General features: G+C 49.1%; 1 pseudogene; it reads left to right on the forward strand.

The window, feature by feature from the left end:
• The first annotated feature begins 297 nt into the window (after positions 1–297).
• On the forward strand, positions 298–10491 carry LOC121444712 (annotated as a pseudogene).
• The last annotated feature ends 361 nt before the right edge of the window (positions 10492–10852 follow it).

A 10852-nucleotide genomic window follows, 5' to 3' on the forward strand; every position in this document is an offset into this window, starting at 1 on the left:
AATGTAAAGACCTTACACTTCCTACCAGTAGTGACTGTGAAACAGATTCTAATACCACTTCAGTGGCTCAGGGAGATAAGTCACCTTAACGATATCATGTTAAGTTCAGATTATTTTGTACTGTCCTTATGCCTGGGATGCCACTCTCTTCTTCAGGTCAGACTTAAAACTCCAAACCTATGTGGCCCCAGGGAAATGGCACTGTCTTGGGAAGTCCCTGCCTAAAGGGACTTCCTGTGGAAGGTTGAGAAAAGTAATGGGGTCTGCTTGGTTCTTTGAGTTCCCCGGGCTGGCGGGATGATGAAATGCAAGCAGCCCATATCCAAGGAGGCTTCATTGAGAAGAAAGGCCAGAAGCGTGCCCTGGGAGCTTGCCCATGTTCAGCCAAATGCCTTGCGGTGGGTGAAGACAGAGTATGTGGATGCCAATTGGCTAGTGCGCTTGGCAATCTCTATCCTCTCTGCTGTGGTGGACCCAACGGTAGGAAATCAACACACGGCAGATTCCACTGCCACTGAGAAATGTGTGTCTAGGCCCAGTTTGTGGGTGGAGGCAGAAAAACCCCTCCCAATTCTCCACTGTGGATCTGGAGGTGCTCAACTATGTCGTCTGCATGGTGGGAATTAGATTTTTCGGGGCTGGCATGGTGGGATGTGCCTTGGTACATGCTGTACTCCAGTTGTTTCTATTTTTTTTTTGTCAAGGAAGCCAGGGGGGTTCTGGCCCATTTACATACCCACAGTTATACAGCTATTTATTGCCTCTGAATTGAAACATTCTTTCCTGAAGAGAGAGGCCGCAGAGGCTCATATGACTTAGGAAACGTACTAAATTCCGGAGAGTTGCAGCATTCACAAGAGTCCTTCCAAGGGTAGTAAAGTAAGTTCAATTCCGAGGAGAGGAAATCCTCCAGGTCAGTCTCCTGCAAACTGTCCATAGAGCTCCAGGGGTACAGCTATCGTGAGCTGCCACTCAGGCTGGGGCAGGACTTTTAATGATACAGCTACCTTTGAGTGATCTGTGCTCTGGTAACTTCTCACATATCCCCCGATTAAAATCCCCGACACATTGACTGGTTCACCGGCTGGAATCACGAAATTTGGTTTACCACAGGTGAATCTGTGGTTTGTTCATACCTCTTCAGGAAAAGACACACAACTGGTGAAGGCCCTGAAGATGAGAGACAGGTACCTGAGCAGAACGAGAACAGAATTTGCCTGTCCTTGTGGTGAAGAGGCAGCAGTGGCCTTCAACAAGGAATCAGGAGCCCCACTGGCTTTGGGCTTCAAGTCCTGCTCCAAATCCTGACTAACACAGGCTGAGAACTCTGAAAGGCTGGGGAGAGAGAGCAGGCCCAGGCAGGTGGCTTGGCAGGAGGGGCTTGCTAGGAGTAAACAAGATCCTCAAGGGTTATCTTTCTGTTGCAGGAGGACCCCCAACAGAGATCAGAGCTCTTCAGCAGCAGTGGACACTAGAGACAATAGGATGTGAAAAAGTCCTACCTTCAAGGCAGTAGCCTTGAAATGGTAGTAGGCAGTGTTTAAAAGCTCACAGAGATAGTCAGTTGCAAGGTCCCAGGGGAAGACTGTGGCAATCAGAAACAAAAATAAAAACAAACAAACAATAACCCTCACCTGGCTAGGGAAGAAAACTGAGAAGGGACAACCCACACTCATCCCTTTGATGCTCCCCTTCCAACCAGTCTGAGTCCATGCTGGGCAGCAGTGGTACCCACCTTTAATCCCAGCACTTGGGAGGCAAAGGCAGAGGCAGGTGGATCCTTGTGAGTCTGAGGCCAGCCTGGTCGGCAGAGTGAGTTCCCCGAACATCTAACTCCCCGAACATCTAACTCCCCGAACATCTAGGGCTGCGTAGAGAAACTGGGTCTCTCTCTCTCTCTCTCTCTCTCTCTCTCTCTCTCTCTCATACACACAAAAACAAAACCAACAACAAACCCCCCAAACAGCCAGGTGGTGGTGCACGCTTTTAATCCCAGCACTTGAGAGGAAGAGGGGGGTAGATCCCTGTGAGTTTGAGGCCACCCTGGTCTACAAGAACTAGTTCCAGGACAGGCTCCAAAGCTACAAAGAAACTCTGTCTCGAAATAAAACAAAACAAAAGCCAAAACCACCAAAACAACAACAACAAAGCCCCACCTGATTCTTGACAGGAGTCTGAGTCCCAGCTGGCTCCTGGCTCTGCTCTGGACCTGCTCTGAGAGATGCTGCTTTTGCTTGGAGAGCTACTGTTTCTGCCACAGCTGTGGAGACTGGGTGCTTCAGCCATAAGCAGGGTAATTTCTTCAGCCTTGAGACACACCAGAGATGGGAGATCTACCATTTTAGATACTCAGTGACCTGCTCTCTGCAGACTTGCTCTGCCAGAGACTGTGCCCAGTTGGCATACTGAGACACTCTTGAGAGTTTGCTGCTGTGACCCTTGGCTAGGTACCCAGAAGCCTGCTCAGATCTTAGCTTATTCATTCTAGCTCCCTATCCAAGTGTCCACTCTTCTGTTTAAAGTGCTCTGGTTGGTAAATAAGAGTCCGTCTTGCTCTTCCCTTTCACTGACTATCCACTTTATCCCTGGAGGGAGGGGAAAACAAGAAATCGAGGTAAGACTAGGCCATCTTAGGGAAACGAGGTGGCGAAACATCATGATCCAGTTGACTGTTGTTCGGGGGTGGCCGTCATGGCAGGGACTTGTGGAAGCCACTGCTGTTTCAGGACAGTCAAATGGAGCTAGGAAGGGAGTCAAGCAGCCCGCAGGGCTCAGGACACCAGAGGGTCCCACCAGTAGTGCAAGCTGCGGGATGCGAGACCAGATCCCTTAGTGCACGGAGCTCCTTGAAGCTTTCTGAGAAGGGGATGCGAGGGTTTTTGTGGGTACCTATGCCTTTATCCTACTAGCAACCCTTCCTTCAGCCTCTCAGGCATTCACTCAGCAAAATATTGGCACACTGCTGTTTTCTGGTAGCAAGCAAAATCCCACCCTCTCAGCCCTGTGGAGAGGCCCAGGTACATTGGTGGGCTGCGTTCCCTCTTATCTAGGGGCAGGCTATCTGCCTAAATGCTTTCTTGCTCCCAGCAGAAGACCTTGGCGCACAGGAACACATTCAACACTACACAGGCCAATTCCCAGAAGCCCCTAGGGATCCCAGCTTGGTAATAGGAGGTACCAGTGGCAGTATAGAGTCCCATAGGCGGGAAAGACGGGAAGTGTGCACAGGACAGAGTTGAGTTAAAAAGTAGGACATGCCAGGAATAAAAAGGGCAAACCAAGGAACACTGTTTGGTGACAACTTCAAATGGAAAAGGAAGTCAGGGAAGGGCAGTGTTGGGCTCTGGCAAAGTCAGAAGGGCAGTGGGCAGCCATGGGCTGTGTCTGAGCAGGGAAGCAGGAGACTCAGATTGGCATTTTGGAAAGATCATCCTGACTGCACTTGTGAGAGCATGACATTTTTGGTTTGTAAAATCATCTGTCGCCAGGTCAGACCTTTACCTATGGGGTAAATCCCCTAATAACGGATATCAAAGCCCTGCCCACATTACTGTTTAGACATAATTCTTCAGTGAGTATCACTCCCAAATCAATACACACCTGAAGTCATTATTACCAAGTTCTACTAGTAAGTATTCTTCACTTTCGATGGATGTCATGGAAATTAGTTGAAACCTTGTCCCACCCTACCAGGGAACTATCTTAGAGCTTGATGTGCCAGTCTAAGCTTGCATCTGGGACGAATGGGCCTCTCTCACAGAGCCTCAGGGGAGTTTATGTGGTCAACTCCCTACACACCAAAATCTTAGCATAAGGAACCCCCTTTAGTGGTCTTTTGCTGCAGCCAGTGCAGCCTGGATAGCCAAGACTGGCGGGGTGGGGGGGGCGGGGTGCTAGCATTGAGACACGGAGGCTTCTTTTCAGGTGCAAGAACAGCAACCTTTATTTTGCCCAGCAACCTTTTATACCTCTACTCTTTCTGTGGAGACCCACCGGCCAGAAAGAACACAAACATCCTTGTCAATTACAGACCACAAGGAAGTTCCACCTTCAGTCAGGGGGAGTGAGGGCAGCTGGATCACGACAATTCTGAAATTGCTAATTTGAATTATCTTTTTTTTTTCTTTTTGGTTTTTCGAGACAGGGTTTCTCTGTGGTTTTGGAGCCTGTCCTGGAACTAGCTCTTGTAGACCAGGCTGGTCTCGAATTATCTTAATCCTCTGAAGGGAAACAACATTGTCTTGGGTTTTGCCTAGGCAGGGATTCAAGTTTTGCTTTTTTGTCTTTAAACTCCTACTTCTCAATAAAAACATATTTACAATTCACTTGTCTTTCTCTTGATGGCTGTAACTAGCTGTGTGAAACCTTCTGGAGCACCTTCCTCTTGTGCTTTCCTGATTTCTGGAACTACTCCTGCATCCTGCAGATTCTCTTCTGTCTAGGGGATGGGCCAGGGGGGCTGCAGGGCTTTGACTGTAGACAGTTCTGCAAGTGAAGGTCTGGAAGTGCACCTGTTTGCGGACATGCAGATTCAGACAAAGCCACCCCTCAGGAAAAACTCTGTGCAGGTATGTTCCCCATCTAGCGAGTAGATGGGGCAGAGTCAGCAGGGAAAATAGTGTAGAAACCCAAAAATCACATTTCTTAACCTAAAACAGTGCTTTTCAACCTGTGGGTAGCCACCCCTTTTGCCTTTTGGCGTTTATCAACCTTAAATAAAACCATTGGAAAACTCAGATATTACATTATGAGTCATAATAGTAGCAAAATTACAATTACGAAGTAGCAAGGAAAATGGTTGGGAGAGGGTCACCACAACATGAGGATTGTATTAAAGAGGCACAGCATTAGAAGGGTTGAGAACCACTGCCCTAGAGCATCAAGAATGTAAACAAGAAGGAGCTATAAGATTTCATTAACACATTTCATTCCTGGGGCATCAGTCATAGAAGATAACTTTAAAGAAAAGTCACACAGAGTAGTAAATTACACTCACAAAGCTCCGACATTCCACTGAAAAAATATGTGCATGGGTAAAGGTTTCCTGTCAGTGCAGGGATGTGTGGGATTGGGGAGCTAGAAACAAGCAGGCAAGCAGCAGGCATCCTAAGGAGTCAACAGAATTTAGTCCCTTCCCCAAGTTCAATATGGGGACAATAGGGCTTAAAGGATCTAGGGTAAAAGGCTGAGAAGAGTGCTGGTTCCCAGACTCACATAGGTGACAGTTTGGAACACAGTGGGCCTTGCTGTTCACTTGTGGTGCATACTCCCACAGGGCACTCCACAGCTCCTGTGGGTTACACAGCAAGTAGCCATCTTTTAGGGTGCTGACTCCCCGATCAGAGAGTGAAATCCCTCTGCCTCACTCTTTTGCTGAGCCCTGGGAGGAAACTACCAGAAATAAAAGAATTCCCCTCGGGGTCCTGTGAACTCTACAGAAAGAAGATGGAATGAACAGACTCAGGGGCGCCCAGAATGAACGATTGCTTATCTGCTTCTCCCAAACCCTGGGGGCAGCATCTTGGGGAATTCATCTCAGAATCCAAGGCTGGGATCCATGCAGGAGGTAGGTCTCTGACCATAGTGAGGAAAAAGCACCCAGGTTCACATTTGCAACTTGCTCGCATATGGTGCAGGGGAGTTAGGGCTAAAATGGAGGGTGAGGTTGAAACAGCCAAACCAGGAGCACTAAGATTGAGAAACAGAGTCTCTGAAGCCCAGTCCCACAGCGACACTATCTCACACTGATAAGAACGGTCTCCCAGCCAGAGAGTCTGCTGGCCAGGCAGGCACCAATTCCTTCAAGAAAGCACATGTTGGAATGCTGGGGGCTCCTGTGAGATAAAGAGCCATGCCTTTTCACTTCTGGGAGGAAGTTTGGTTGCCCTAACTGTACAGGAAGTCTTGATCATATGTGGGTGGAAGGTTCATATGCAGGAATGAACAATGGGAAGTATGCTTGCCCCTCATTGGACAAAGGTGGAAACCCAGAGTCTTGTGATTTTTGCCATTGCAACCCTCTGACTAATGGAAATTTGCGCCATGCTCTGGGAATCTCAGGTGTGGGCCTGACCAATGTCTTATCATCCTGGCCAGTATTTAATAAATATAACTTCAAATTTGGGTCAAAAGAAAAGCAAGCAAGCACATGTGGCACTATTGTCCCCTAAAATAGCCTGGCTTCTACAGCAGCTAACTGAGGGAGTAGGGAAAGACAGCCTCTGAGAAAGCCTCCCGCTTCCGTGTTTCAGGAAAGCCTTTCACAGAGACGCTGGAGACAAGGAGAACAGGAAGAAAAGCAGAACAGGCAGAATAATTGCAGTTGCTTCTAGGGAGCTGTGAGCAGAAAGAGAGATAAGTACAATTAAAAGCAAGGGGGCCATAGGAAATGTCAGGGGGCACAAGGCCACTCAGTGGCTAGTGGCTACCAGACAAGGATCAACACCTGGCAAAGCCTTAGTCACAGATGAACAAAGGGTGTGTGGTGGGAGGGGGGCTGAGCCAGATGAAGAAGGCACTATCATCTCTTTGGTGTGGGCCGGACCATATGGATCTTGGGCATCCAGGCTCTCAGCCTGTGCTATCCCAGAGAACTAAGCCGCCTCCTAACAATAACCTCAGGCACTGTCCAGACGCTGCCACTGTCATGCTGTAAAAACAAACCCACTAAATGACAGAGCTCGGTGGCCTTTGTAAATTTGGGGAATGTCACCTATCGCTGCCGCCGTGATGCTTTAAAAACAAAGTCCACTAAATGACAGAGCTCGGTGGCCTTTGTAAATTTGGGGAATGTCACCTATCTGGGGAGTTTCTCTAACTTTCCCCCAATCTCCCCCTCTCCTGCAATGCTTCTTTGATGAGACTGCATCAGAATTGCTTATTCCTCCCATCTGTAAACTTCATGGCAGTGAGACGAGTTTGGAGCCACTGACTAAGGCTGATTTGTGATGCCCAGAGATGTCTTTGGGCCACCATAGGTCCTTGGGACAAGCCCAGCTAGGTAGAGAGAGAAAGGTCTCCATCAGAACAAGCTTGGAACACTGCTGGGACTCAGCGCTTTGAGAACACAGACTCTCAGGAGGATCTTGCCCTGGCCTTCCCACGTGTTTGCCATCACACGAGACGGAGATAGCGACCACAGTGAGTGTGTACACTTGGGCAATCCACTATTTGGCACATAAATGATGGAGTCTAATTTGTGCCACTTCATTAAGGGATGCGTCTTTTTCGTTTTGGTTGAATGACATTTGCATAACTTCATAGAATGATCTAGCCAGACTCAAGGACATGCTGAGCTTGAGAAGGTCTTTGTGTGACTTGCATCCTGTGTTGGAATTTAAAGTCCAGAGGCAACTTGGAGCCACAGGTTTCTGCATCCCCGCCCCAGAGACTCGCTGCTTTTCCTTTTATGTACTTCTGCTCTTTGCAACCCTAAACTGCTTCTGCTTAGGCACCTCAGAGGACAAGCCCACAGCCTGGGCAGGACAGGTTGTGTGATTGGACACATTGTAATTTGGTTGAGCCCCCAGAAGACAGCCCTTCCGGGTCAAGCGCCAGAGCAGTTCATTTCGTCGTCTGGCACCAGACCTGTGAGAGGCAGCTTTTGAATCTGCAGGACTGTGGTGTGTCTGATCGGAAGATTCCCGGAATGGAGACTCGCAAAGACTGCTCCAACACTTTCAGCGGGATGCGGGAGCTGAGAGCTGATGGGGACCAGGAACAACAGCATGGTCAGTAAACTGGTTCCGACGGGATTCTGGCGGGGGCCAAGAAAGAAATCTAGTGGGAAAGCCAGTGGCCATGGGCTTCGGGAACTCAGCTCTGCCTGTGGCCCCTCTTTAGACCTTCCAATGGTCCCTGAGCCACGATGCTCAGACTTTTATCTTTGTCATTTTCTCTGTTTCAGGTGGGAATGCAATGGTCTTGAAGGCTGGAGAGGAAGGAGGCAAGAAAGGGCTTGAGCAGAGCAAGCCCACTCAGGGGGAGCTTGATGAGGGCAAACTTGCTCCGGGCGAACTTGCTGAAGGCAAGCTTGCTCAAGAAGAGCCTGCTCAGTGCAGTCTCGCTCAGGAAGCCACAGAAGAGGTAGAGGAGGGAGAAAACAAAGAAGAAGAAATGGGAGGAGGCCATGCTGCCGCTGGTAGTTCTGGCCCCGTGGACAACGAGGTCCACGGAGGAAGGTGGCCATGGCGGCAGCGTGGATCAACAGCAGCCTCAGCCAGAGGCGGCGATGCCTGAGGGCACCAATAGTCCCCAGACTGGGGAAAGGCTGCCTGTCAAGCGCCGCACCAGATTCACCCTGTCTCAGCTGCAGGATCTGGAGCAGCTTTTCCAAGAGAATCGCCATCCCACCTTGCACATGAGGTAAGCACTTTGTCCTGCTAGGCGGCTGAATTTTAGGCAGTGTGTCCTAGCCCAGGCTTTCCTTTGGAGCTCCCTGGATCCTTGCTTTCCTCAAGAAATAGACCCACCCTGTCCTGATCCTCCCATCCTCTGTGAGAAACTAGTTTCTGGAGTAGGGGGATGGGCCCTATTCCCGCTGGGAATGAATGTGCTTTTTACCCTTTGAAGGGACACGTGCGTGGGAAATTTAAACAATGCTTGTTCTAAATGAGTCTTTAAATATGAGAAAGAAGCCGGAGGTGTGGCTGGGAAGATGTGTGGGACGGATCCCACCTCAGATTAAAATTTTGCTAAGACTTTTCATCGCGGAGGCTCTGCCTGAAGTTTTCTATTCTAAGCACATTGACTCGGTACCTGTGTTTGGGGGATTACCCTTAATTTTGGTCCCTGAAGGAAAGTTGTTGCTAAAGCTAGTCTCAAAGAAATTATGAGGAATAGTGTGGATGTGGGTGTGTGTACACATGTGCACGCACACAAGTGTGGACCTAAATGATTCAAAAGCACATGGTACATGTTCCTCGATCCTTCATTTCTAACACAAAGCCTAAATGTTGGAATCTTTTCACTTCAGGAAGGATCTTGCAAGATGGCTGGGTGTGTCAGAAGCCGATGTGCAGGTCAGTATTCTAAAGAATAATTTTGGCAGGACTTCATATCTTGTGATGCTTCTGCCTAGAAGACAGGCGTAGGGGCAGAGTGGGACCCTGAAATGGCATCCCAAGGGTGCCAGAGCAGTACACTGGCAGGCTAGGTTCAAGAAGTCCCCAGACCTCCATTTTCTCAGTAGGACATGCCGAGCTGGAGACAGCAAGGTGCTTTGTCTGCCATGTGGTGGACAGACCGTGTTCTCCAAGGTGCTCTGGAGACTGCAGCCCGCATGCCTCACCTAGGTGAAGAAAGCACGTTCTTGTCCACCTTCAGCTGTCATGCTGCGTGTCTCAGAAAAACTTTTCTCCGACTTCACCCCTCTCTAGTCTGTAATGGCAGATGCCTAGCTTAGTTCTGAACCAGTACAGGGCCCAGGGACCTCAAACTGCTCTTAGCACCTTTGCCTCCCTTTGCTGGTGATGTGTGTGCACTCTGATCAGCATTCCAGGCACCCCTGGCTTTTCCAGACCACATGCCCACAAGGGAAAAGGCCTGTAGTCACTGTGCTGGGAGGCTAAGAAGGAAGCAGAGCCGGAAGAAGTGCCCTTTGTCTCATTAAATCTGCATTCTGGATACTAACCAATGCTAGCATGGTGGAAACTTTGACAGACTACTGCCTCGGGCCTTTATGGATCCTCAGGAGCCCAAGAGAAATCTTCTTAATAATTGTTGATACCACAGGGACCCGCAGGAAACCATGAGCTAGATTATGCATCCTTCCTGAAAGAATGCATTAAAAATACCAATTGATGTGGGCTGGAGAGAGAGGTAGGTCTTTAAAGGGCAGGCCTGCAACCAAAAAGTACCATTTGATGGGGAGAAGAGGAAATATTCCGGGTCTGTTCCTCAGTTGAAGGACTGGGTGAGGCTTATACGTCCCCAGGGGCTACTCAGGGGGTGTTCTTAGTGTTTCAGTGAGAATGAACCTGTTGCTTCCAGCATTCTGAACAGTCAGTATACACTTGAGGTACCTCTTCAACCCTTCTTGGGGCTACATAATAAACATGGAGTTTCTAAGCAGTCAAAGATTTGGTGCTTTGCTAAGGGAATAGCTGAGCTCTAGAGACACCCCTAGCATACACCAGGCCTGGGATGGGTTCCAAATATATCCTCAAGTGTTAGCCAAGTTGAGCCAGTATACGAAGTTACAGCATGTGCTCTTCAGCCGTGATACAGTCAGTGTACTGAAACAAGGCTCTCTTCTGGTTACAGGATTGGTTTAGGAACAGGAGAGCCCTTCACCGGAGGAATACTAGACTGCTGGTGCTGTGCAGCACACCCCCTGCTCCCGAGAACAACGATGCCTGAAGATGCTGGAGCAGCACTGAGTGCCTTCCCTGTCCTGGAGGAAGATGTCCTGCAGCCTACCCTGCCCCTAATGTGTCGGCCACCCCTGATGGCCATGACACCCTTTCCTTCCCTGCATTGATTTCAGCAATAAAGAGGTGTATTCTCAGTACGTTGGCTCCATTATTTTCCCAGGTTACCAAACTGTGGGTATAAGTATTTGAAAGATGGTAGTTTAAATTCCGGAAATGAAATTTAAATCGGGGTGACATGGGCAAGCAGCAATCACTCTGCCTTGCAAAGGGAGGAGGACTTCTAGGTGCCAGGCTGCTTCCTGCTGACCCCACGTGGTTCTCTGCCCCTCCCCTTCATGGACTTGTCAACTTGCTCTATCTCTGTGGGACAAGTTCTTTATAAGGGCAGAAAGGGCAAGTCCCCAAAGCAGGACAGTGTGTTTCTAGACACGGTTGTTACCACCCACACTTCAGTAAGTCCCAGCTTGGGCTCTGTTGGA

Source organism: Microtus oregoni, unplaced genomic scaffold, assembly GCF_018167655.1.
Source record: "Microtus oregoni isolate MIOR12 unplaced genomic scaffold, Mior012 000138F_ref0000102, whole genome shotgun sequence".
Lineage (NCBI taxonomy): Eukaryota > Metazoa > Chordata > Mammalia > Rodentia > Cricetidae > Microtus > Microtus oregoni.